This window comes from Pelobates fuscus, chromosome 1 (assembly GCF_036172605.1).
Source record: "Pelobates fuscus isolate aPelFus1 chromosome 1, aPelFus1.pri, whole genome shotgun sequence".
Classification (NCBI taxonomy): domain Eukaryota; kingdom Metazoa; phylum Chordata; class Amphibia; order Anura; family Pelobatidae; genus Pelobates; species Pelobates fuscus.
The window spans coordinates 376,541,895-376,568,887 of record NC_086317.1 but is presented as its reverse complement, the minus strand read 5'-3'; positions in this window follow the sequence as shown (position 1 = coordinate 376,568,887).

The following is a 26,993-nucleotide window of genomic DNA, read 5'->3' as shown; positions in this document are numbered from 1 at the left end:
ATAGGGTTATGTTCTTTCAACCATGGGTACCCCAGAACTATGGGAACGGAAGGAGACGAAATGAGCAGAAGAGATAAATTCTCCACGTGTAGGATACCAACATTTAAATCAACTGGTATGGTCTCACGAAAGATAACAGGGTCTAGTAGTGGTCTACCATCTATGGCCTCAACGGCCAAGGGTGTCTCCCTTAGCTGGGATGGGAAATTGTTTTTACTAGCAAAGGCTTGGTCGATAAAATTCTCAGCAGCACCGGAATCTATCAAAGCCATAGCCCTTACTACTTCCCTCCCGCAAGTTAAGGAAACTGGTAGCAGAAGCCTGTGATCTTTATAATTAGGAGTAGAGGACAAAATAGAAACACCCAAGGCCTGTCCTCTAGAGAGACTTAGGTGCGAGCGTTTCCCGGGCGGTTAGAACAGTTCGAGAGTAAATGACCCTTAGCTCCACAATACATGCACAAACCCTCTCTTCTCCTGTACTGTTTTTCCTCCTCAGAGAGGCGGGTATACCCTATCTGCATAGGTTCAGGAAGCAAAGATACCGTGGAGTCAGGACTTGGAAAAGCGGGGGCTAACCTAACAGAAGGTCTCCGGTTCCTCTCTCGAGTGTTCTGTCTCTCTCTTAAACGTTCATCTATACGAGAGATGAACGAAATTAAATCCTCTAAATTCTCAGGGAGTTCTCTGGTAGCAACCTCATCAAGGATTACTTCAGATAAGCCATTCAAAAATACATCCATATACGCCTGCTCATTCCACTTGACTTCTGACGCCAGAGACCTGAACTCTAGTGCATAATCCACCAGTGTTCGGTTCTCCTGTCTCAGACGCAACAGTAATCTGGCTGCATTAACCTTTCTACCTGGAGGGTCAAATGTTCTTCTAAAAGCAGCTACAAAGGTGTTATAGTTATAAACTAATGGGTTATCGTTCTCCCATAATGGGTTGGCCCATCTCAGAGCTTTCTCAATAAGTAGGGTGATAATAAATCCTACCTTTGCCCTATCTGTAGGATAAGAGCGAGGTTGCAATTCAAAGTGGATACTAATTTGGTTTAAGAAACCACGACACTTCTCAGGAGCCCCACCATAGCGTACTGGGGGGGTAATGCGAGAAGAAGCACCCACTGTGGCTACCTCTAGACCTGAACCGACAGGAGAAACAGGGGTATTACGTATCTCCTCTGGTGGGTTATTGGCACGAGATAATAGAGCCTGTAGCGCAAGCGCCATCTGATCCATTCTGTGATCCATGGCTTCAAACCTAGGATCAGGAGAAGCCAGCTGACTGTTTGTACTTGCAGGATCCATTGGCCCTGTCGTAATGTCAGGATCGGGACAGGGATCCAACACGCAGAGTACAAACAGTAGCCAGATACGTATACCGGACCTTAGAATGGCCGGACTAACGTAAGTAGTACAGTATAGAATGGTCAAAGACAAGCCGAGGTCGAGGGTAACAGAAGACAGGTAAGCGAGAGACAAGCCGAATCAAGGGTAACAGAGATAAGCAGAGTAAGGTAAACAAGCCGGGTCAAAACCAAAAGGGATAATAGAATACACAAGCACTGAGTGACTAGAACAAGCTAGAACCACGACAGGGCAATGAGCTAATGAAAGAAGCTCTGTTAAATACCCTGTTCAGAGCAGTAACCACGCCTCCGAGGCGTCCTGATTGGTCCTGCAGCAATTGAGTGACAGGTCGTTCCGGAGGAGTGTCCTGATGACAACTTCCTGCCTAGATGCTGTAAAAGGCAGTCACTCCCTCGCGGCCGGCCTTGCATGACCGGATAGACCGTGGGGAAGGGAGCCATCAGGCCGTCTGGATGGAGGAACAGCTAAGTCTCTACCTCTTTCGGAGGTAGAGACCACAGGTACCCTGACAGTGTGTGTCTGAGTGTGTGTGTGCACATGTTTATATATGCATATGAGTGTTTTTTGTTTGTTTGTTTTTTTGGTGGGGGTATCTTGGGTGAGTTCCCACACTTTCTTTTCCCCAGGACTTGACCCCTGGTTTAATCCACCATTAAGGTGGCTTGCCCTCCCTTAGCCCCCTTAGAAATTGTTCAAACTCACCTTATTTCCAGCACCGTGCGGGCCTTGCCCACGATTCGCCTTCTTGGTGACGCTGGCCTTGCCCACGATTCGCCTTCTTGGTGACATTATCAGATTTTCCGATTTTTATGCAATCCATTGCTTTTTTTATAGGCGAGATGGAGGCGGGGCCAAACACAGTTTTGGACAATTAGCACTTCCTTATAGAGATGCATTGAATCAATGCATTTCTATGAGGAAAATTCAGCTTTTCCATGCAGAGCATGGAGACGCTGAACGATAGTGCTGCCTTCTGTACAGCACTGCCCCTGGAAGCACCTCCAGTGGCCATATGAGGAGTGGCTACTTGGAGGTGTCCCTACGGGGCAATGCAAACACTGTCTTTTCTCTGAACAGGCAATGTTTGCATGAATATGCCTGAAGGCAATGATTATACTCACTAGAACAACTACATTAAGCTGTAGTTGCTCTGGTGACTATATTGTTCCTTTAAGCCTGGCCACTCTAAGGTCAAGTAATGTGTTTTCCCTTGTTCTTCTGTCTGCTCATGTGAGTTCAGCTTGGTAGGGTACTTATTCTTCACACTAGATGGTTCTTGTACCAACATATTTTCTATTAATGTATATACATAATTTTTTTAAACTTTATTCTGTATCCCCACCCTTTTTATCTTCCTGAAAAATAAAAATCTTAAATTTCAAAAATATTATTGGGAATTAGACCAAGTGCTTGGATTTTGTACCTCCTAAGCGATTTATGTATTGAACTGCTGAAATGTTGTCCATCTTGAGAAGAATACAACAATGGGATATTTGTTTCGCAAAGCTGCGTAGGGCAAAAAAATCCTGCCATAAGTTCCAGGCAGTTTATATGCATTCTCATCTCTTCTAGAGAACATTTGCCTTCCGTGGAATTGCCTCCACAACGGGCTCCACAGCCTACTCTATGTCAGATTCTATAATCTGATCTGGGAATGAAGTTAAAATTCTCGTTCCAAATCTGAATGTGATCTAACCACCAGAATGGTTCTGTTCTTGTCTCTGGAGTCAAAGTGATCTTGTCTGAATAAAGGAGACTTTTGCGTAGATGTTCTCGTTTTAATCTTTGAAGAGCCCGATAATGTAGGGGGCCCAGAAAAATCACTTGAAGTGAGGCTGATAAAAGGCCTACAATCCGTGCCAAAGATCTGATGGAAATTAATTCTTTGTAAGTACTGACCTGTTCTCTTTCCGAATCTTTTTCGATTTCCGTGATGGAAGACTGAGAGTGGCTAAATTGGAATTCACTAGAAATCCCCAAAATTCTATCTCTTGAGATGGAGTTAAAATGGATTTTTTTTAACTTATTACAAAGCCAAGGCTTGTTAACAGATTTAATATCCATTGAGAATGTAGTTGAAGAGTTTGCACACTATGTGACATAATCAATTTGTCATCTAAATAGATTATCATTCTCACTCCCTTGCTTCAAAGCAGGGATACTACAGGTTTGAGCAATTTGGGGAAAGACCAAGGTGCAGAGGATAAACCAAATGACAATGATTTGAATTGCCATTTCTTCCCTTCCCATATGAATTCTAAATAATTGAATGGTGAATAGGTACAAATCTATTGTGATCAACAAGTCGTTGAGTATCAATAGGTCTTTGAGATAATAAATTCCCTCCATTTTGAAATGGTGGTATCTGACAAAATTGTTTAAATATTTTACATTTACGATTGGTCTGTCTTTCTTTTTCACCAAGAATAAATTGCTTATGAAGTCTGAACCACTCATTGGCACCTGCATGATGGCATTTTTTGAGCATAAATGTTATATTTCTTGATGGACCAGAGCAGAAAATGATATCTGGAAAGGTACTTTTCTTTGAACGGGATACAATATAAAATCAATTTTGTATCCCAGTGTCTAACAGTGTCTAATATCCAAGAATAGTTTGTAATCTGACTCCAAACATGGAAATAACGAGCGAGTCTGCCCCCTAACCCTTCTAGGGAAGAAAGGGGAATTTTTGTACATACCAGATGAAGATCTGAAGCAAGACATTCCCCGATGGCCTCTTGATCTCCAAGGTCTGCCATGTACTGGGAAGAATGGAGTTGTTTGTTGGGTGTCATATGAGGGCCCGGTGGGCTGGAAGGTGTTCCTTGGAACCTGTTGAAAGGAGTAGATGGAAGAGCGGTTCCTTCCTCTTCCAGCCAAAAACCTTAGGATTGAATACTTTCCTCAGAGATGACTGAGCCTTATCAAGGGAGCTAAATAAATGGACATATTTATTAATGTCTTTAATAAAGGATTCTCCGAATAGGAGACCTTCAGAAGTTGGTCCAGGTTCACAAGTGGCTAGATTCGACAACTCAGGGTAAATTTCCATTAAAATAGACCTGTGGTGTTTGTTGGTCAGAGCTGTGTTAGCATTCTCCAAAAAACATACAATGCATTGGGTCCAACCTCTCAAAATATCAATGCTGGGAGGAATTCCAGAAGCTGCAGCTTGTTCTAAAGTCTCACACATTTTGCCACAGGACCAGATATGTCCATTTATTTATATTGACAAGATTTTAGTGAGCTGTCAAGTCCTTTACTTGGGTTCTTCCCTGATTTTGTTAAAAATTGCACATTAGTGGGATCTAGATGAGGGGTCTGTGCAACTTTCTTAGACAAAGTCGGTCTAGGGCATTCAGCTCTTAGCTAATTTCTAGCCGCTTGGTCAAGGGGTTTTCTCAAACGGCATTCAAGATATTTGTCTACATGAGCCATAGGGACCCAATCGAGTGATCTAGGGTGCTTAATATGGTCTGGGTCAAATAATGGTTTCCCATTAACATTCATTATAATATTCTCTTCATCAGAATTAGAGAGAAGCTCAGGTGCCTCTGAAACAGATGAATGGGCTTGAAGACGTGTCATTATTCGAGGAGGTTTTATAGGAGTCAGGTTTGCTCCTGTGAGTAGCCTTCCGAGCTTGTCTGTATTTTGATTGATTGATTTGATTGATCCTCTTCAGTTTTGCGTGAGACACGCATTTTTTGTTTTGATCTTGGTCCTTCCCCACCTTATGTTTTGGTCTTGGTACTTCCCCACCTGGGTCTTGGTCCTTCCCACCTTAAGCAGTGTTTGCGTTTCTGGGTGGCCTTCCCAGACCTCCTAAATCCCTGAGCTAAATTCCGTTCTGACTCCACAGATGTCCAGGGGTATTAATTAAGTGAGTCTTATAACTAGGTTTTGAATTGCTTATGGCCTGAGCCACAGACTTTGCAATTGCTTCTTGCTTGGAAGACATTGCAGTATAAATTGCAGATGGAACTGATTTGTGAACGGGTAAGTCTACAATATTTTGTAAAGAATCCTCAGTGAGAATTTCACAGTCATGAGTAGCACCAGGTTTTGGTGACTGAAAAGGAGTTTGCCTAATTTCTTTAGAATTCATAGTTCAATATTGCAACAAATTGTAATTTGTAATTACTATTTGTAAATGGTAAACTAATGTTGCAAAAGATTAGGTAAAATCCTGATAGGAAAGTCAAATAATTTCAAAGTTATAATATATACCAACAAAGAGCAACAAAGACATGCTGTGTAAAGTGGGCGGGAAAGTTAGCTGAGAACCAACTAACTGGAATTCCCGCCTAAATAACATCATCAATCTATGAGTGACTAACGGAAATCCGCGTGGACTGATTCGCATCAAAAAAATGCTGAATTAAACTAAACAGTGAAATACACGTTGGTACAAAAAAAACTGCGAATGCGAGTACAATAAATGAATACAAAAAACGAATGGCTGCGATTCGTGAGAAATCTACCAAAAGCGAGTTATTTGAAATAACTGAATAGTCACAATTAGTATGAAAACTACCGAACGCGGACAAACCGCGCACTCAGGTCAGATGAAAAGGCACGAATGCCAGTGTATATAAACCAAATAAATATATTTAAACAAAAAAAATAAGAAATATATAAAATTTCTTCAGAAAACATACAACATAAAGTAATAAAATATATATATATATATATATATATATATATTTAATCAAACCAGAAGGTATTTATATAGAAAACAGTATTATCTCTACTGGAGCAGCAAAGAAAGAGGAAGAATATTGGGGATTATTCACTATAAAGACTATGCCGGATGCTGATTGGCTACCTCAGTTACTCTTTTTTTTTTTATTCACTAAACTTTATTGAAAAAATTTATTTGTTGCTGGAGTTAAGTAAAGAAAGTTAATGCATAATACAAGCTTCCTGTCTTGCTATAAAATCATAATATATCACAATTGCGCTTTCAAATAATAGACCATATACCACCACTAAGGAGAGGGGGCAATCGCCAGGGCTTACTCAAAAAGAAAGAGGCCTTCTGGATTCACATGTTAGACACCCAAGGCATTCAATAGGGAATTTTCTCTCACCTCCATAACATTTGTAATGTTATATGTATATATTTTTCGTAGGCATATTCAAATTGATTATATTTCCTTTTCGTTTTTTAGTGTGTTTGACTGAGAAGTCTCACCCCTTTTTGTATCCACCTGGATCGTGACTGCTTCACATAGGGAGAATTTGACTCATCATAAAACACTACATTTGTTCTCACGTATTGTCCATATATTGTATACGATAATTTTTTGGATGACAAATGTATTGAGTCTGTATATTTATTGTGATAATGTTTTGCTGAGGTTGTAGAAGTATGCATGTGCAGTGTTTTAGTTTGAAATTTCTGCACATACTGAGTTATTGGCACTTGCGTGCCGGGGGCTAGTTGCAACCCCAGTACATGTGACATTGGAGTTCTGGGCTGCCTAATGTTAATTTTGTGCATATTTTACATCTGTCATCAGATCGCACTGCACGCTGCTGACAACCATAGGCAGAGTATCTACATGGGGAAATAACTGGCCCCTCCCTCCCGGTGGGCACTGCCTCACGTGGTTCCAAAAGTGGGAGAACTCCTTCCCACTCCCCCTCTCCCTCACCTCCTTGGCCTGGAGTGCCAAGAATTGAGCCAGAGCCAGAGAATTGGTCCAATGACAGGCTTCTCTATGACAAGCCTGTGATTGGACCGCGGGAGTGCCAACTAGTGTCATGGCTGGCGTGGGTGATCAGTGCCAGGAGTTCCGACTTGCGCTGGATTTAGCTGATTTAAAACCTTTTTGTGCAAATTGCAGAGATTACAGAGAACAAGAACAGTCAGACAATTTTAGAAAAGCCAAAACAGTAAATGCACTTTTAGGTATACAGAAACTACAACAGGGCAAAGAGTAGTAACCAGAATTGTCTTAGAAAGCTCCAGGAGAATTGTAATTGGTGTGCGTTAATAATTAAGCCAAAACGAGTAGGACTTGTGTTGTTTCATTTATGCAGATTGGCTTGGCATTCAATTAAAATTGAGGTCTTAAGACTTGGGAAAGAAACGTATGGGTAAATGTTCCGCATCACTATTGACGTATGAGTTATGCACAGCATCAATATGTACAGGAGATCAATGCCTATCAGATCCAGATAACATGACACAAGAAATACAAGTGATAAGTGAAGCTATTACTGGGTAGGCTACTGATGTCTTGTAGACTGTAATGGTTGAACAAATTCAAATGTTTTAAATGCTAATACAATAAAGGAATGTAAAAACATTACTATGTACTCTTCAACCAAGTGTGCCATGATTAATAAGACTAACTTCCAAAATATTATTATTGCATTTAAAGTATGTGCTACTCCTAATTACTGAAGTGTGAGCCCTAATAAGCAATAATAATAGACTCTACATCTAGTAGTTTGTTAAGGTTGCTAAACTAAAATCCAAAGTATCTCGGAAATGCTTAGATTAGCAGCCCAATGTACGCTATATGGACTTCCAACATGAGATAAATCTGAAAACCCTTCAACAATCTGGGGAAAAGTGACTAGATGAAGGTTATTCCCTATATAGTTCTTAATAATATTGATGCCTGACAGCACTAAGGTCCCTACTCATTTAACAATCTACTCTAGTCACAAGTAATAAGTAAAGCAGAATGCACCTGATGTTTATTTTACTCAGAAATATTGATGTTTCAGGCATGTTGAGGACAAAGGCATGTTCAAGCATGTTGAGGACAACCTATGCTGCTGTTAAGAAAACAGGCAACAGGAAAGGTACAGGGTAGACTGTAACACCAGAAAGGGCAATATCAGAACAGGCAGTCAGTAACAAACTAGGATAAAGAAAAAGATTAAGATAGAGTTAATGACTTTGTCAGAATTGAGCGACAGTCACAAACTAGCGAGGTCCATCGTGGTTTAACAAGAGACAAACTGGGAACAAACAGATGGTGAAAACAGGAGTCTGACAGATTGCAGTTGATGAGATTCCATAGGAAGTGTCCTCCTTTTTTAATAGGGTATAAAAGGCAGTATTTATTATTACACATATGGCCTTTCTAGTCTCTGTGGTCAACATTCATGATTCAACAATAAGAAAGTAACTAGGACAAAAATGAAATCCATGGGGAAACCTGCAAGACGCAAACCACTGCTAACTAACGGAAACATTACAGCTAGTTTAAAAGATAATAATACAAAGATGTATGTGAGGTGTGCTTGGCGCTAGACCTAGTATTATTGAAGCTCTTCCCAGTGTCCACAATCACCCAAATAGGCACCAAATTAAATGTGACGTAATACAGGGGGACGTGTAACATATGCGCTGGAAGCGGTCACTGTTGAACACATGTATGCTGAGAAGCGCAGTGGAAGTGATGTCGAAAACCAAGGGATGCCAGGAGAACGCCAGAAAAAGTCTTGCTATTCAATTTCCGGATTCAACATCTAAAACTGGAGGAATTAATTGGACCATTATGACTTGAAAATGACTGCTGAGTTGAAATACCTTGTGCCTTACTGGTTTTATGTACATACATGTTATTTTTATTTATTTTTTAAAAATTGGTTTTATTGGGAATTACTTTGCCTCTCCATACTTATTTGTGAAGTTACTGCATTTATACTGATTATGGAAGCAGAGAGATCGGGATGAGACATAGATAACCAAACATCATATGATTCCAGCCAGAGCTTGCTATATGAGGCTCTGGGAAATGTGAGTGCTTCTGTGCAATTTCTAGTTCACAATAGAAGGCCAGACAATATTACACTATGAGAGTGCTGTGTTTTATGTCTTTTCTACAGATTTATTGCTGCCTTTACTGATGATAATCAGCCTTCAATTTAATTACTGCTAGCTTGACAAGTGCAAAAACACATTGATGGCCCCCAAGTATTTTAAGATAATATAATGTGCACAGACAAGTCAAAGCCTTTTGGGATATTATGTGGATAGACAAGTGAAAACCTTTTGAGATAATATTATGTGGACAGACTTGTTCCATTATGTCTGCAGTAATGGAAACACATTTTATTATAAGATCATACTGTTACAAATCGCTATTTGTAACTGGCCCTTTAAATGAGAAATTGCCCTGCTTCCCTGGATTGTGGAGAAGCATGTTTGCCAGCCTCCTGCCTCATGACTATGGCCCCTGGAAGATTGTGCCCCTGAAAACTTATTAACATTTATTGGGTGTGTATGGCCCTTTAAGAACCGTCTGGGGACATATTGTGACTTTGCTGAACAATGTCCCTTTAAGACTATGTCCCCAGACCTGTAAAATAACTTGCCCCTGGCTCTCTCCCACTTGGTTCAGTAAATAGGGCTTACTGAACCAAGTACCACACAGGCGGACCACCCAGAAGCTAAAGTGTGCAGGCAATTTACCTCCCAGGCTGTGAGGTTACTGCAGGTTAATTGCCGAGCGCTGGGTGGCCGCCATTCGGCAGCCGAACACGTGGCGGCGGCCATTTTAGTCATTCGAATGCGGTCAGCGGGGTATGCTAAAGATTCTGTGGAACTAAAATCGGCTACACATTTTGCCGAACACCGCTGACCCTTACCTTCTCCCATACTGAACTTGCAGCTCCAGAGACTAAGTCCCGTTCGAAATTGGACTTAGTCGTTTTTCGGCATGAAATTGACCGGCCGCACAGCCCAAATCTATGGAACTGTTTTGGGCAGGAAATTGTGCTTGCGGTCGGTCATAAAGGGACTTCCAGCTAACTTTTGATCCACTGGAGGGATTTGGCTGATGTTTGGAAGTGTTTATGTTTGATGTATGCTGAGTCTGAATATGTAACTTTTATTGAAATTGAATGTATGGTTTTAAAGTTACAGTGTGTATGTGAAAACTGTATTTTTATTGTATGTAATAATTGGTTTAACTGTTTATCTGAGGGAACCTGAGGGAACCTGTGGGCTGTACTATGCTGTTATTGGTTAATTTCATCTCCCCCCTGGGAGTGTCCTGTGTGTACCTTATCCTAATAAAAAGCAGGCTGGGTGTTCCAGTCCTCAGACCTCTTCTGACCCTCAATACGTAGCCTTGTCTCGTTATTGGAGGGAACTGCTATATCACACTGGGGATTGCTATGCGCTGCATATTCCCCTGAGCTCTTAATCACTTAGCTCTTTTAAGAGCTTGTTCCGGATACGCTCTCCTGGAGGAGAGGTCTTCCCCACACGGTCCTGGAGGACAGAAGCCGATCCAGAGTGGAAGGAAGACGGCGCGGCTCCAGTTAAGATACGGCGGTTGTGGAGCCTGCGGTGGTTGTGGTGTCGTCTGCAGTGCTTGGAGTCCTCTGAGAGCGCTAGGAGCATCCATCAACGGAGGGTACTCGGTCGGAGTACACGGAGCTCCGTTACACATACTAACAATTGAATAAAATGGTAGCGTTGTGATGGTGTGAGCTTTGCTGCCTCAAGGCCAGGAAGACTTGCTCTTTATCAGAAAATTCTGAGGGAGAATATCCAGTCACCAATGATCTAAAAACAGGGGTAGTCAACCTTTTTCTACCTACCGTATTTATTCGAGTATAACACGCACACGTGTATAACGCGCACCCCTAATTTTCGATTAAAAATCGGTATAAAATTTTGTACCGATTTTTAATTGAAAATTAGGGGTGCTCGTTATACTCGAATAAATATTAGCCCAGCAGAAGAGGGAGGGAGTGGGTGCTCCGATAATACCTCCAAGGACCGCCGGGCAGCAAGCGTTTACTCACCTCCCTGCAGCTCCTCCAGCTCCCCAGTGTAAATCTCGCGAGACCCGCGGGCGTCAGAGCTGGCCGCGGGTCTCGCGAGATTTACACTGGGGAGCTGGAGGAGCTGCAGGGAGGTGAGTAAACGCTTGCTGCCCACCACCCCAGGACCGCCGGGCTTGTAATGAGCCTGGCGGTCCTGGGAGGTATTATCGGAGCACCCACTCCCTCCCTCTTCTGCTGGGCTAATATTTATTCGAGTATAACGCGCACCCCTAATTTTGGATTAAAAATCGGTACAAAATTTTGCGCATTATACTCGAATAAATACGGTACCTCCCACTAATGCATCTTTCTTGATGGTAAAAAAATATTTTTTAGAAAGGAGGGTTTTTCAAAAATATGTACTTAAATTTATTTTTATTTCTACTTTATGCATGTTTATAATGTTTTTAATGTTATGAAGTTCAATGTGAAAACCATAAAGTAAATTGAAATTACTTTTAACCCCTTAAGGACCAAACTTCTGGAATAAAAAGGAATCGTGACATGTCACACATGTCATGTGTCCTTAAGGGGTTAACTGGCGATTAATGAGATCCTGGAGGCTGACGCTGCGAGACTAAATATTTGATATCCGGTTTGATTTTAGTAAGTAACAAACGAAGGTCTCTTCTTTTGGTGATATTCAGATGTTTTCTCTGTTTGCTCATAATATGACTAAGAGCACTAAAGCCTGATTCGACAAGATATGTGCCATTGAAAGGTATCAATAAATTGAATATAATTTTCCACATATTTTGATATAACACAGGCATTTTTTTTATTTTGCCAGAGTTTTTGGTATCCACCACTGCCGAAATTACATTTTCTCTCTTCGTCATATTTGAGTTCTAATAGTTCTTCTTGGCAAGTCATATCAACCTCAGCAACATTTGCTGTGAAAGGATTTATCATCCAGTCACACACCTTTAAGTTCAAAATATCTTAAAATCGTTTTTCCATATCCAATTTGAGTTTGTTGAGGTGGCTACTGAACCTTTCAATATCCCCCGGAGTTACATCATTGTTTATAGAGGACAATTCAGGAAACTGATGAAATTCTTTCTTGAAAATATTATGACGGAGAAGATCAAGCTTTTTGATAAATAATTAAACAATATTTTTGTAACTTATAAGAGTTTTATTGGTTCCTTGAAGCTGCAAATTAAATCTCTTGAAAATGTCTGCCAAATAAAAGGCACCATTCTTTACTGTTTTTAACTGTTCATAGAGACCAGCCTCATTATTACTTTAAAAAACCTGTATGACACTATCATATAATGCAACAAAAAGAGACAAGCATGTACCCTTTGAGAGCCATCGAACTTCTGTGTGTAAAAGTAACCTAATAAACTGCTCGTTATTATCCTGGCCCAGCTGTCAAGACCTATTTTCACCTTTGGCATTATATTTGAACTTATTTGCAGCTTTAACCCCTTAAGACCGGAGGGCATACAATTACGTCCTTTTTAAAGCGGCTCTAAACGCCGCCGGGCGTAATTGTACGCCCTCCGTTTTCTTTTTACTAACCCGGTCGCCGGCGATCCCACGCCGGCGATCCCACGCCGGCGATCGCGGTTGGGGGGACTCCCAGGGAGCCCCCCGAGGCACGTCCGCCCTCTTCAGCCCCCCCGGGCCATGTGAGAGTGAGGTCCTTGCGAGGACCTCACAATCACATGGCCGGGATAGCTGGCTGCAGCAATGCCAGCAGGGGGACTGCCTGTAATGACAGTTAGTCCCCCTGCTGGCTGGAAATCAAAAGTAAAATAAGTGTAAAAAAATATATATATATATACTTAGATCATATATATATATACACATATACATACACACACACACACATACACTGTCTAGGTGTATTTTACTATTAATATATATATAATTATATATATATATTAATATCAAATTACACGTAGACTGATACTGATTAAATATATATATAATTATTGTTATATATATATTTATATATAATATAAAAAAATATGTAAATACGTAAAAAAATTAAATTAAAAAAATTATTAAAAATAAATAATTACAAAATATATAGATGTGTGTTATTTCATTCTAACTGTATTGTGATATTAATATATATATATTTATATCAAAATACACGTAGAACGAAATAATATATATATCTATATACATAAATATATACGTATATATCACTATATATATACCTATACATAAATAAAAATATTTTAAAAAATGATATATATATATATATATATATATATATATATACAAGTGAAAGCTTGGCACTCTCCTCAAAGACAATAAACGTGTCTTAATATGCCTGGGTGCAAATTGCTGGCGTCAAATATATACAGAAAAATGAAAAATCAAAATGCACTCACAGGTCTTCTTAAGTGGAACAGGTGATCTTGAAAAAGACCCGGCAGGGTCGAAACGTCGATTGATTTTTGTACACCAGTTATGAAATAATAAAGCACCAAGTGTTCCACTTAAGAAGACCTGTGAGTGCATTTTGATTTTTCATTTTTCTATATATATATATATATATATATATACACGTATATATACACATATGTATATGTATATATATATATATACATATATTAATTCTACACATATATTTATGTAATATGTTTACATAATTAGGTATCCTAATTAATTACAATTAGCGGGACCTGCCTGACAACCCATGCCGAAAGTATAGGGAATTTAATTTGCTAGCACTATATTTAACCCTATAACTTTCCAAGACACCATAAAACCTGTACATGGGGGGTATTTTTTACTCGGGAAACTTCGCTGAACACAAATATTAGTGTTTCAAAACAGTAAAATGTATTACAACGATGATATCGCCAGTAAAAGTGATGTTTTTTGCATTTTTCATGCACAAACAGCACTTACACGGACGATATTATTGCTGCAATACTTTTTACTGTTTTGAAACACAAATATTTGTGTTCAGCGAAGTCTCCCGAGTACAACAGTACCCCTCATGTACAGGTTTTATGGTGTTTTCAAAAGTTACAGCGTCAAATATAAGGCTTGTGTTTCATTTTTTTCACATTAAAATTCGCCAGATTGGCTACGTTGCCTTTGAGACCCTTTGATAGCCCAAGAATGAAAATGACCCCTATGATGGCATACCATTTGCAATAGGACAACCCAAGGTATTGCAAATGGGGTATGTCCAGTCTTTTTTAATAGCCACTTAGTCACAAACACTGGCCAAAATTGGCGATTTTTGCATTTTTCACACACAAACAAATACTAACGCTAACTTTGGCCAGTGTTTGTGACCAAATGGCTACTAAAAAAGACTGGACATACCGCATTTGCAATACATTGGGTTGTCTACTATTGCACATGGCATGCCATTATGGGTGTACATTTTATTCCTGGGCTACTATACAGTCTCAAAGGCAACGTAACCAATCTGGCGAATTTCAATTTCAAATGTAACGTGCTATATTTGACCCTGTAACTTCCCAAAACACCACAAAACCTGTACATAGTGGGTACTGTTTTACACGTGAGACTTTGCTGAATACAAATATGTGTATTTTATTGCAGTAAAAGCAAACAGTATTATGACATTGACAGTTAAAATGTCATGTAGAACTAAAAAAATAACATTTCTTATTTTCTCCCATATTTTTCATATTAAATTATGTTTCATATTTGATATTAAATGAAAGCTCTGTTTCCCCTGAATAAAATGATAGATAATAAGGGGGGGTGCATTTAATATGAAAGAGGTGAATTACGGTTGGACAGACATATAGCGCAAATGCCAGGTTTTGTTTACGTTTTGTTTTGTTCACAACTTGTACATTTGGCTCAGTCCTTAAGGGGTTAATTATTATACTTAAGGATGAATGGAGACTTGTACGTAAATGTTTTCCTAAAATATGTTGTCTGTGCACAACACAATAAATACACAAAATGTTTGGCACTTCTTCCTTCAAGTAAGCAACAAATCCACGATAGCGGCCTACCATTGATGATGCTCCATCAGTAGCACATGCAACAATATTGTTCAAAGGTATATTATTTTTTGCAAAGTATGATTTCACAGCATTAAATATCGATAATCCTTTTGTATCTGTAATCAGATTGACGGTGAATAGCATTTCTTCTTGCAATGTATTGTTTTCATCGAGGTACCGTACATATGTCATCAGTAGAGCATTATTATCTGCAATGACAGACTCGTCCAATTGTATGGAAAATTAAGAATTTTGGAGAATACCTATAAGTTTATTTTCAACATTAGACGCCATTTCGTCAATGCGTCTCTTTACTGTGTTATCGCTAAGGGGCAATGTTTTTTAAAACTTCAGGTATATCCTGATGCATTCTTTGATAGAGGGTATTATCAAAGTTTCTCCAATATTATGGCTTTTACCACTTTTTGCAATTAAGTGTGATATACGATAAGCTGCAGTTAATCCATCCTCATTCTTTGCATGTTGTTTTTGAAAGGATGTAGCTATTGTTAAACGATTTTGAAATCTTTTATAGATTTCTTGAAAATATTCAATGGGCTTATCTTTATCTTGTGAATGCTTTGTAGCAAGATGTTCTCGCAATCGACTTGGCTTCATTGCTTCATTAGATAATGTCTTGTGGCACAGTAAATATATTGGAAGCTGTTTATTTGTAACAGATTCAATGAAACCCATCAGATACACAAGCATATGCCTTTTTTTCAGACATGGGTTCTAAATTTGTTGCACAATTTAACAACTACTTTTACTCTTTTACCACTTTTGATCCTTTTATTACAAATACCAAAAACAACGCTGTATAAGGTGCCAATTTTTATTAAGTGTCACCATAAAAATAAATTCCCCTTTTTTATTTCTACTTTTCCTGCCCTGTTCTTCTTTACCTTCCTTAAATTATATAAATATATTAACAGTCTCTTTTTCCCTTTCTCTTTATTCTCTCCTTCTTCCTCCTTTACTTATTTTCCTTTTTTCTTTTATTTTATAAGATAACAAAACTTAACTTGCCAAAACATGAGCCACTCTAAACACTGCTTTCTCTACTCCTTTATTGTATCCCTTTTTTCTTCCTTTTTTCTATTTTAATTTTTTTGATCTTTTCCTTTTTATCTCCTTTTTTTTAATTTTTATTATTTTTTTTTATTCTTTTCTTTAACCTTCCTTATGGCAATGTCCAAAAGTAGGGCTGAGCTATTGAACGCACTTATTATTATTATTAGCCAACAAAAATTCTCTCCTTCTACTGCCTATACATTTTCTTTCTCCTATTTTACAAGTGCTCTGCTCCGCTTCTGCCTGTCCCTGCTATCGTGCATCAGCTCCCACTCCTCCCCTTCCTCTTCCCACGTGCTACACATGTTCATGTTGGCACGTTCTCACATTCGCACACGCATGCACGCATTCTCTTGTTCGCGTGCACACATTCTTGTGTTCGCATGAGTTTGCGTACAATTGTACGCATTCGTGCTTTCATGTGAGTTTGTGCTCTCTCGATGGAAGGAGGATTCTGCTTGTTGTGCCGCAGAACCCCCTACCGCCCACCTGGAATCCTGAAAAGCCCACTAGTGGGCGGTAGACCCCTGATCTAAAGTGTATTTGGGTTATGCAGCAGGACAATGACGTAAAACACAAGAATAAATCCACCTCAGAATGGCTACAAAGAACAAAATTGCCCCATTGATGTGGCAGAACCTTAAATAGGCAGGTCATACTCAAAAGCACTCTAATGTCACTGAATTTCAGCAATTCTGCAAAGGAGAGTGGTTAAAATTGCTAAAGAAATATCATATACAATGTAATGGTTGTGATAAAGTATTTGAGTGGTGATTTTCCATAACCAGTAGAGTTAACAATGTATGGAAATGGAAGTTTGGTTAGCAGCTAAAAGAGAGCATATCTGATAACATAAAGTCATTCTTGGTAGCTACCCATAACTTCTGTAGTGGAGAGGTATTCCAGTCGATGATTTTGGTGAGTTGTGCCACAGCATTATAGTCTTAGAGGTGTGGATGGATGAGTTCTTAATTGTGGGTAGAGGTGCACCATATGACAGTGCATCCCAAAATGGATGCCTTGAATAAAACGTTACAACATGGAGTCTAGATTGTTTTTTTTTTCAAGTTTCTCAGCTTACGTAAATGCTTTTTCAAGCTTAATAGAATATTTTTCAATGTATTGATATGCCTTGGAGCCTTGTGGGAAAGAAGGAGGGTAAAAAGCAGAGTGCCAAGAGTTTGTGAATGGTATATGTGAATGTGTTTGTTATGCGTATCTGTCATGGAACAGTCATGTATTTCTACCATTCTAATTAAAGGTCTATAATAGAAACTGAAGAAGGAATATATGGAGTGTTATTATTATTATTATTATTATTGCAATTTATATAGCGCCAACAGATTCCGTAGCGCTTTACAATATTATGAGAAGGGATTTAACTATAAATAGGACAATTACAAATAAACTTACAGGAACAATAGGTTGAAGAGGACCCTGCTCGATCGAGCTTACATTCTATAGGAGGTGGGTGTAAAACACATTAGGACAGGAATTTGCAATCAAATAAGGTGGACTGCCCTTTAGGAGAGGGCAAGAGACAGGTATGTGAGGTAAGGGTTAGTCTTGGAGGCCATATGCTTTCCTAAAGAGATGGGTTTTAAGGCACTTCTTAAAAGATGCAAGACTAGGGGAGAGTCTGATGGCGGTAGGCAGGCTATTCCATAGGAAGGGAGCCGCCCGCGAGAAGTCCTGCAAGCGCGAGTTGGCCGTACGAGTGCGGACAACGGACAGGAGGTGGTCACGGGCAGAGCGGAGAGACCGAGAAGGGACATACCTATGGATCTGTGAGGAGATATAAGAGGGGCTAGAGTTGTTCAGTGCTTTATAGGTGTGAGTTAGTACCTTGAATTGACTCCTATAGCATACAGGAAGCCAATGTAAGGACTGGCAGAGGGGAGAGGTGTGAGAGAAACGACTAGAGAGGAAAATCAGTCTAGCAGCAGCGTTCATTACGGACTGTAGGGGTGCAGTACGGCTTTTGGGAAGACCAATCAGGAGAGGGTTACAGTAATCCATGCGGGAGATTACCAGAGCATGGACAAGCTCCTTGGTAGTATCTGGTGCAAGAAAGGGGCGGATGCGGGCTATGTTTTTAAGATGGAATCTACAGGATTTGGCAACATGCTGGATGTGAGGCTCAAAGGTGAGACCAGAGTCAAGTATGACGCCAAGACAGCGCGCTTGCAAGGATGGACTGATGTTAGTACCACAAACTTGAAGGGAGAGTGAAAGAGGAGGATCAGTATTAGGAGGAGGAAAGACAAGGAGCTCAGTTTTTGAGAGATTGAGTTTCAGAAAGCGGGAGGACACCCAGTCAGAGATGGAAGAAAGGCAAGCAGTGACACGTTGCAGGATGGCAGGGGAGAGGTCCGGGGAGGGGAGATATAGCTGGGTGTCATCAGCATACAGGTGGTAGTGGAATCCAAAAGAGGTAATAAGTTTGCCAAGAGAGGCAGTATAAAGAGAAAATAGAAGGGGACCAAGGACGGAGCCTTGGGGGACTCCAACCGAGACAGGGCGAGGGGAGGAGGTATCATTAGAAAAGGAGACACTGAATGAGCGTTGGGAGAGATAAGAGGAAAACCACGAGAGGACAGAGTCACAGAGACCAAGCGATTGAAGAGTTTGAAGAAGGAGAGCATGATCAACGGTGTCAAAGGCCGCTGAGAGATCAAGAAGAATTAGTATGGAGTAGTGGCCTTTGGATTTAGCTGCGATTAGGTCGTTAGTGACTTTCATAAGGGCAGTCTCTGTAGAGTGGAGAGGGCGGAAGCCAGATTGAAGGGGGTCAAGGAGAGAGTTGGAATTGAGGAAATGAGACACACGGGTAAAGACAAGCCTTTCCAGAAGCTTTGAGGAAAAAGGGAGCAGGGATATGGGACGTTAGTTAGAGAGGGTGGATGAGTCGAGGGATGGTTTTTTTAGTATAGGTACTACAGTGGCATGTTTAAGGTCAGCAGGGACGATGCCAGAAGAGAGCGAGCAGTTGAAGATGTGTGTTAGAGAAGGCACGAGACAAGTGGAGAGAGATCTGATAAGGTGAGATGGGACAGGATCGAGCGGGCAAGTGGTGGGGCGAGAGGAGCAAAGAAGAGCAGCCACCTCTTGGTCAGTAGCTGGGGAGAATGTCTGAAGGGTAGGAAAGGCATGATCTATGTGTGATTGAGAAACAGAAAGGCAAGGAGGGGAGAATTCTTTCCTTAGCTGTTCAATCTTGTCAGTGAAGTAACATGCAAAGTTATCAGAAGTAAGGTTAGTTTTGGGGGTGGCCACAGCAGGGCGAAGAAGAGAATTAAAGGTGTCAAAGAGACGCCTGGGGTTGCGGGAACATGAACTAATGAGAGAGGAAAAATAGGACTGTTTGGCAAGGGCAAGGGCTGCACTGTATGAACACAATATGAATCTATAATGGAGAAAGTCTGATTGGGTACGAGACTTCCTCCAGGAGCGTTCAGCACAACGGGAGCATCTTTGCAGGTAGCGCGTTGATTTAGTATGCCATGGTTGGGGGCGGGTCCTCCTTGAGGTGCTTGTTTGGAGTGGCGCTGCAGTGTTCAAGGCAGATGTAAGAGTAGAGTTATATATGGAGATGGCCAGTGAAGGACAGGAGAGGGAAGGGATGGACAGCAGTTGTGAATCAATGTCAGCTGACAACTGTTGGAGATCCAGAGAATTAAGGTCCCTCCTGAGTTGAGGGGGGTTAGGCTGAGGTTGTTGGATGAGGGGGTACGCAAGAGCAAATGATAAGAGGTGGTGATCAGAGAGTGGATATGGAGTGTTGCAGATATTAGTTACTGTACATGTTATCTCTTCAAGACTTGTTGCTTAAAATGGCCAAACCAAGCACCATGACCACTTCAGTCATTTTAAGTGGTCTTGGTGTCTGGAGTCTGTGTATGCAGTGATGTGCTATAAAATGCTGCACGTACTGAGTTTAACCCCTCTGCAGCCATAGGGGAAACTTCACCTCCGATAGCATAATTGGGGCATCATTAGCCAGTCCAGAACAAGAGTTACAGTTGGATAAGGTGAATTCTATGCCTACTGGATATCTGACATGAGCACACATTGCATACTGGAGACTGGCCCCTCAACACCTCCTACACGGTATCAGAGGTGAAGGAGAACTTGGGCTCAGCGCTGGAGCAGCAGGGGGTAGGATCTGTAGTGGGGGGGGCAGAGGCTATAATGGGGTAATAGGAGGCTTAGTGTTGGAATAGGGGATGTAATGGGGGAATAGAGGCTATAGTGGTGGTGTAGGGACTGTGGGAGGGCGGTTGAGGGCTGTAATGGGGGAATAGAGGCTGTAGTGGTACAGTAGGGGGTGTAGTGGGGGGATGAGGGCTGTACTGTTGGGATGGGGATTGTAGTCAGGGTACAGTGGCTGTAGTGGAGATATAGGGGCTGTATTTGTGGGGTAGTGGCTGTAGTGGGTGGTAGAGGACTGTAATGGGGAAAGAAGGGCTATAGTGGTTGGGTTGGGGGCATAGGGGATTAGGGGAAATTATAAAAAAATAGTTTCTAATAATTTAATAAAAAACAACTAAATCAAGTAATGTTTTCCTTGGGCAGGGAGGTGGGAATCATTGGTGGTCCGGTGATTGCTGGTGATGGGGGGAACAGTTCCTAGCTTCCTGTGTGGTCTATTATATCTGATCGTGCAAGGTCTGATATTTGGAGCATTGCTCTTGTAACTCATGGCAACACTCTAAATGCATGAGCTCATGGGAGCCATACTTATTCAGGCATGGGTGCCACAAGGGTAGACCAATCTTCAGATGTATATATGGCAGCTGAGCATTTGTAGCAGCCATCATTCTAAATAGAGTACCGGCCTCTCACTGACATTGACCGAATGCATGTATTGTCAGTCCGTCCCTGGTGTGAAGGACTGCTGCTTATTCTCTAAATTCTCTATTTATTTATTTTTTTGTACATCCAAAATATAATGTTCTTATTCCGAGCTTGCCATTGGTGGCTTCATTGAGATCCTCCCTAAACAAAGCTATCATTGTGCCTCTGCAAAGTTTTAACTTTGTACTCCCATTTTTGGATAAATCAATTAAATGCTTTGATATAAATATCACTAGAGAGTACCAACTATATTGCCTAAACCACACCCTCCTGCTTTGCTAAATCAAGGAAGACTCTGCTAAGTTAAACTAGTTAGCCCTATTTATTTTACTTGTTTTCATGCACATTGTATTCCAGTGAGCACATTTAATATCCCTGTTTAGTACATTCCAGTGCATGGGCTATATGACTAATCAATCTGAATTAAGATCTTACACACTGAAAGCAGTTTGCGTGGGAGAAACACTGTGGGGTATTTTTCATGTCCAAGTGAATCTTGAGACAGCATATGGCACCTTTCCTTTGTATAGTGATTTAGAATGGCTATAATTCTATGTTCTACCAATGAGTGAGCTTCCCACAGGGGTCTAAAACAGCCTATTGGTTGAGTGCAAAGTTCATGGTTTTATTGTGCACTATAGCACACCTCTGGTTTACATTTCATAGTAAAACTAACAGCAATTTTGCCAAAGGAAGTAAATTCGCCCTCTTCATTATTATTATTATTTATATAGCGCCAGCGCCAGCTTATTCCGCAGCGCTTTACAATAAGAGGGGAATTTACCAAATGAGACAATAACAAAACGTAACAGGAACAATAGGTAGTTGAGGACCCTGCTCAAACGAGCTTACAGTCTATAGGAGGTGGGGTATAAAAACACAATAGAAAGTGTTTTGAGGGAGACAGCAAATAGACATGGTGGGAAAGTTTCAGAGTTGGAGGTGAGAGTGGAGCTTGGTCGTTTAGGAGAGAGCAAGAGAAATGTTTGAGAGATAGAAGTTACTCTTGGAGGCCATAATCAATCCTTAAAAGATTGGTGTTGAGGGACTTCTTAAATGATTGAAGACTAGGGGAGAGTCTAACAAGGCTATCCAGGCTGTTCCAAAGGAAAAGAGCTGCCCCAGTAGAGCAGAGAGACCGAGAGGGGGCATATCTATGAATCAGTGAAGAAATGTAAGAGGGGCGAGAGTTGGTTAGGGCTTCATAGGTAAGGGTTGGTATTTTAAATTGACACCTGTAGGGTACAGGAAGATACATTTTTTACTTTGTACAATGTGCTTTATTTTTCTTTTACTAAACTTGAGTTCTGTTGTTTACTGAATGTAAATGGCCATTTGATCTACTCACAATATCTACCAATCTATCATATATAGCTCATCTACTCTTATATTACTCTATTATTACCTACGCTAGCTTGAGACATTCACTTTTCCTTGAACCTAAATTATAATAGTAATTTAAAGGGGCACTATAGTAACCAGAAACTTTTTCAGGGAAAAGGCAGTGTATACATTGGTGCATAGGAACATATCTAGTGACAGTTACTCAGATGGCCACTAGAGGTGCTTCCTAGTCCAGTGCTGCACACTGTGGATGGAGGCGCTGAACATTCCCCATAGTGCTGCACGGATTCACTGCATCTCTATGAGGAGATGCTGAATAGTGCAGCGCTGTGTTTTGTTGCACGTGCACAATAGCCTTTCAATGCTTTCCTAAGGGAAAGCATTGGATTGGCTGAGATTTGTAAGTTTCATGATCTCAGCCACGGAGGCAGGACTTACCGCGGCAAGACCAGATCAGCGTGGGAGAAAAGTTCAGCTTTAAAGCTTTTCAACTTTTCAAAGCAATCTGAGAGGGGCCGGTGAGTTAAATAGTAAGTTTAACACTAGTGTTAGGAATACGTTTGTAATTCAGACACTATAATGTTCCTTTAAACAATTCTGAATTGTAGCTATCGTTCAGCTTTAGATTATAAATCTCTGCTTTGTGTACCTTAGTACCCACAAAGGGGATGTTCTTAAATTACATAATTGTACAAGAATTTGGCAACACAGACAAACGCTTTTTTTATATTAATATCATATTGCAGACACATAAATTTCGCAGATATGTTTCACTTCATATCTTGTACATTATTAATGCCACTGATATCATATCTGGACTTGTATAGCTCCTTCTATCAAACTGCTAAATATGTATTGCTTTATACCTAAGTACATGTAATTTCAGCATAATTTCCCCCTACCCTTCTCTCATAAATCTACAGAAAATCCTACGGTGTTTTGTTAGAGAAAACTTTTTTTGTCTTGTTTTGCATTTTGTTCAGATATTGCTGCATATGTTGGTGCCATACAAATAATACCTATAATAGATTTAATTGTCCCGAATCCTGAACATCTCCAGTTTGTGTATGTCCTAAAAGCCACATACACAATAGTAAGAGCTAAATTAAAGGGACACACCACAGCCCAAATAAAAATAATAATAATAAAAAATCCCATTTTAGTAGATACACCCAAATTAAAACACACATGCATTTAAAAAAGAGTGGGCCCTATATAAATATAAGATAGAGAATTTATAGGAACAGATAAGGGGATAACCCTAGGTTAATAAATGCAAGAAAAAGAGAGAGAAGGTCTGTCCCTGTGTAATGTAGAAGAAAATCGGTAAAATCCTTTATTAAATAAATCTAAAAACACACACTTTTAGTTACTAGATCAGTAGTCACTGCTGCCACAATAATGGATAACTGAGGCAGAAAAAATGACTAAAACTAAAAATTCTAAGTGAGGAATATGTACAAACGGCAAGTGAGTGAACAAAAAATAAATTGAATGGACAAAAACAGGGCAAAAACCACAGTAGGAGGTGAAGTAGATACGTCCCCAAAATGGTAGCTGCACAATGCACACGATACAATTGCAATAAGATAGCAGGAACGTAATGTATCAGTGCAGTGTAACAAAATCTATTAAAGTGCAAAAAATAGATACAATATATACAGCACACCAAATAATGCCCTAATATATGTAGGGCTAGTATAACCTACTGTATGCAGTGGTGTATCCTGGTTTTGTGCTGCCCTAGGCAGAACAAAACTCAGGCGCCCCCCCCCCCCCCCGCGCGCGCGCCACCCCCACCCAACCTTTACCCTGCCCCGCATTCTAAATACACACACACACATTCACTGACAGATACGCATACACTAGCTAACAGAAACACACACTCGCTAACAGAAACACACACACTAATAGACAAACTCACACTCAGTAACAGACAAACTCACACTCAGTAACAGACACTCAGTAACAGACACTCACTAACAGACACTCACTAACAGACACACACTCACTCACTAGCAGACACAAACTAGCAGACACACACACTCACAGGCAAACACACACACACGGTCAGACACACACACACACACACACTCACAGGCAAACACACTAACAGACACACACACACTAACAGACACACACACACACACACACTCACTAACAGACACACACACACACTCACTAACAGACACACACACACTCACTCACTAACAGACACACACACTCACACTCACTAACAGACACACACACTCACACTCACTAACAGACACACACACTTTTTTTTTTTTTACTTTAACCCCCCAGCCTCCTTACCTTTGGGAATGCTGGGGGGGGGGGGGGGGCTTCTTTTTTCCCTGGCAGTCCAGTGGCTTTTTTTTTTTAACTTTACCCCCCCCCAGCCTACTTACCTTTGGGAATGCTGGGGGGGGGGGGGCTTCTTTTTTCCCTGGTGGTCCAGTGGCTTTTTTTTTTTAACATTAACCCCCCCCAGCCTCCTTACCTTTGGGAATGCTGGGGGGGGGGGCTTCTTTTTTCCCTGGTGGTCCAGTGGCTGCTGGGCGGTCGGGCGGCGCTGCTGGGCGGGCGGCGAGGGAGCACTTCCTCTGAGCTGTCTGCTCAGCTCCCTCGCGCGCCGCACATTGAGGCTGGGAGGCGGAGCCGGAATATGATGTCATATTCCGGCTCCCAGCCTCACTGGGCGGCGCGCGAGGGAGCTGAGCAGACAGCTCAAAGGAAGTGCTCCCTCGCCGCCCGCCCAGCAGCGCCGCCCGACCGCCAAGCAGCAGCCCAGCATGTCTGTTAGCCGCAAGGCTAACAAGACATTTGCCTTGGGCATTTGGGGGGCGGCTTTTTTTGCCGCCCCCTGGAAAATGCCGCCCAGGGCAAATGCCTTGTTTGCCTCGCGGCTAATACGCCCCTGACTGTATGATAGCAGAGAGATATAAATATAAATGAGAACAACTGTCTTAGTTAATGCCCCTAAAAACAGAGACCAGATCTAGTACCCTCCTTTGGAAATCCTACTCAAAAGATAGAGTACATAGGGGTCCCAGGCCACTACCGGCCAATATCCCTATTAAACGTTGACGTTAAAATATTCACGAAAATACTCTCCAACAGGCTACTGCCATACATCACATCATTAATCCACCCGGATCAGGTGGGCTTCATCCCCACTCGCCAAGCTAGTGATAATACAAGGAGGATGCTAGACCTGATATGGGTGGCCAAACAACGCTCCATCCCGACACTACTCCTATCCCTAGACGCCGAGAAGGCATTTGATAGGTTACTCTGGCCATTTCTCTTTGCAACTCTGGAGAAACTCAGATTCCCCAAACCATTCCAAGACGCCTTGCGAACGATCTACTCCAATCCCACTGCTAACCTACTCATACCAAACACGAACCCCCCCTCGTTCTCTATCTACAACGGCACGAGGCAGGGCTGCCCCCTATCCCCTATCCTGTTTGCCCTCTCCCTTGAACCACTACTGCATCTCATCCGCACCACACCCCAGATCACAGGCATCAAAATCCGCACACAAACGTACAAAGCGGCAGCATACGCCGACGATCTGATGCTGTCACTCACAGACCCGCAGAACGTGCTCCCACCACTTCTCCAACTCATAGACGACAAACTAAATCTAGACAAAACAGAAGCACTCATACTAACCATAGAAGAAAACCACAGACAAACAATATGGAACACATAGGCTTTCAAATATAACACCTCACATATCTCGTACCTAGGGATTGCACTACCAGCGGAATTACACCGCACATACGCATTAAACTACACACCGATGATACAAAAAGTAATGGAAGACCTGCAGAACTGGAGGGACTCGTCTTTGTCGTGGCTGGGACATTTACTCTACCTCTTTCAGACCCTCCCCATCCCAATACCCAACTCGGACTTCAAATACCTACAAACGCACATAGACAAATTCATCTGGTCGCACAAAAGACCGAGAGTGAAAAGGGCGACCATGTACATCCCCAACAGGACAGGAGGCCTAGGCCTACCCCACTTACACCACTATTACCACGTGACCCAAGTCACAACACCTACACAACCCCCCGGGGACAAAACGCTGGGTGGACCTAGAACATGACATATTTGGCTATGACCTCCCCTCCCTATACCTCTGGGTTCCACAAAACTCCCGGCCCACACCACCGCCCATACCTCCAACACTATCAAACTCGATCAGCACCTGGGACAAACTTACCCAAAAATTCCCTATTATCAACAACCCGTCACCACTGACACCCATACTGCGCAACAAAGCATTCAGCCCAGGCATGAACCCAAAAGATTTCGCACACTATGAATATAACCATCTCTATAGGATCTACCACTTCTTCGAAGGAGGAAAACTACTGCAATACAAAGATCTCCCCCAACAACACACACCATACAACACACACAACTTTTTCAGAAACACACAACTAAAGAGTTTTCTGGAACTCCCCGAAAACAGGACAGCAGCCACCACCAGACGCACACCATATGAACGAGCATGTATACATAACCCAGCCCGCAAGGGCCAGATCACAGATACCTGCAGC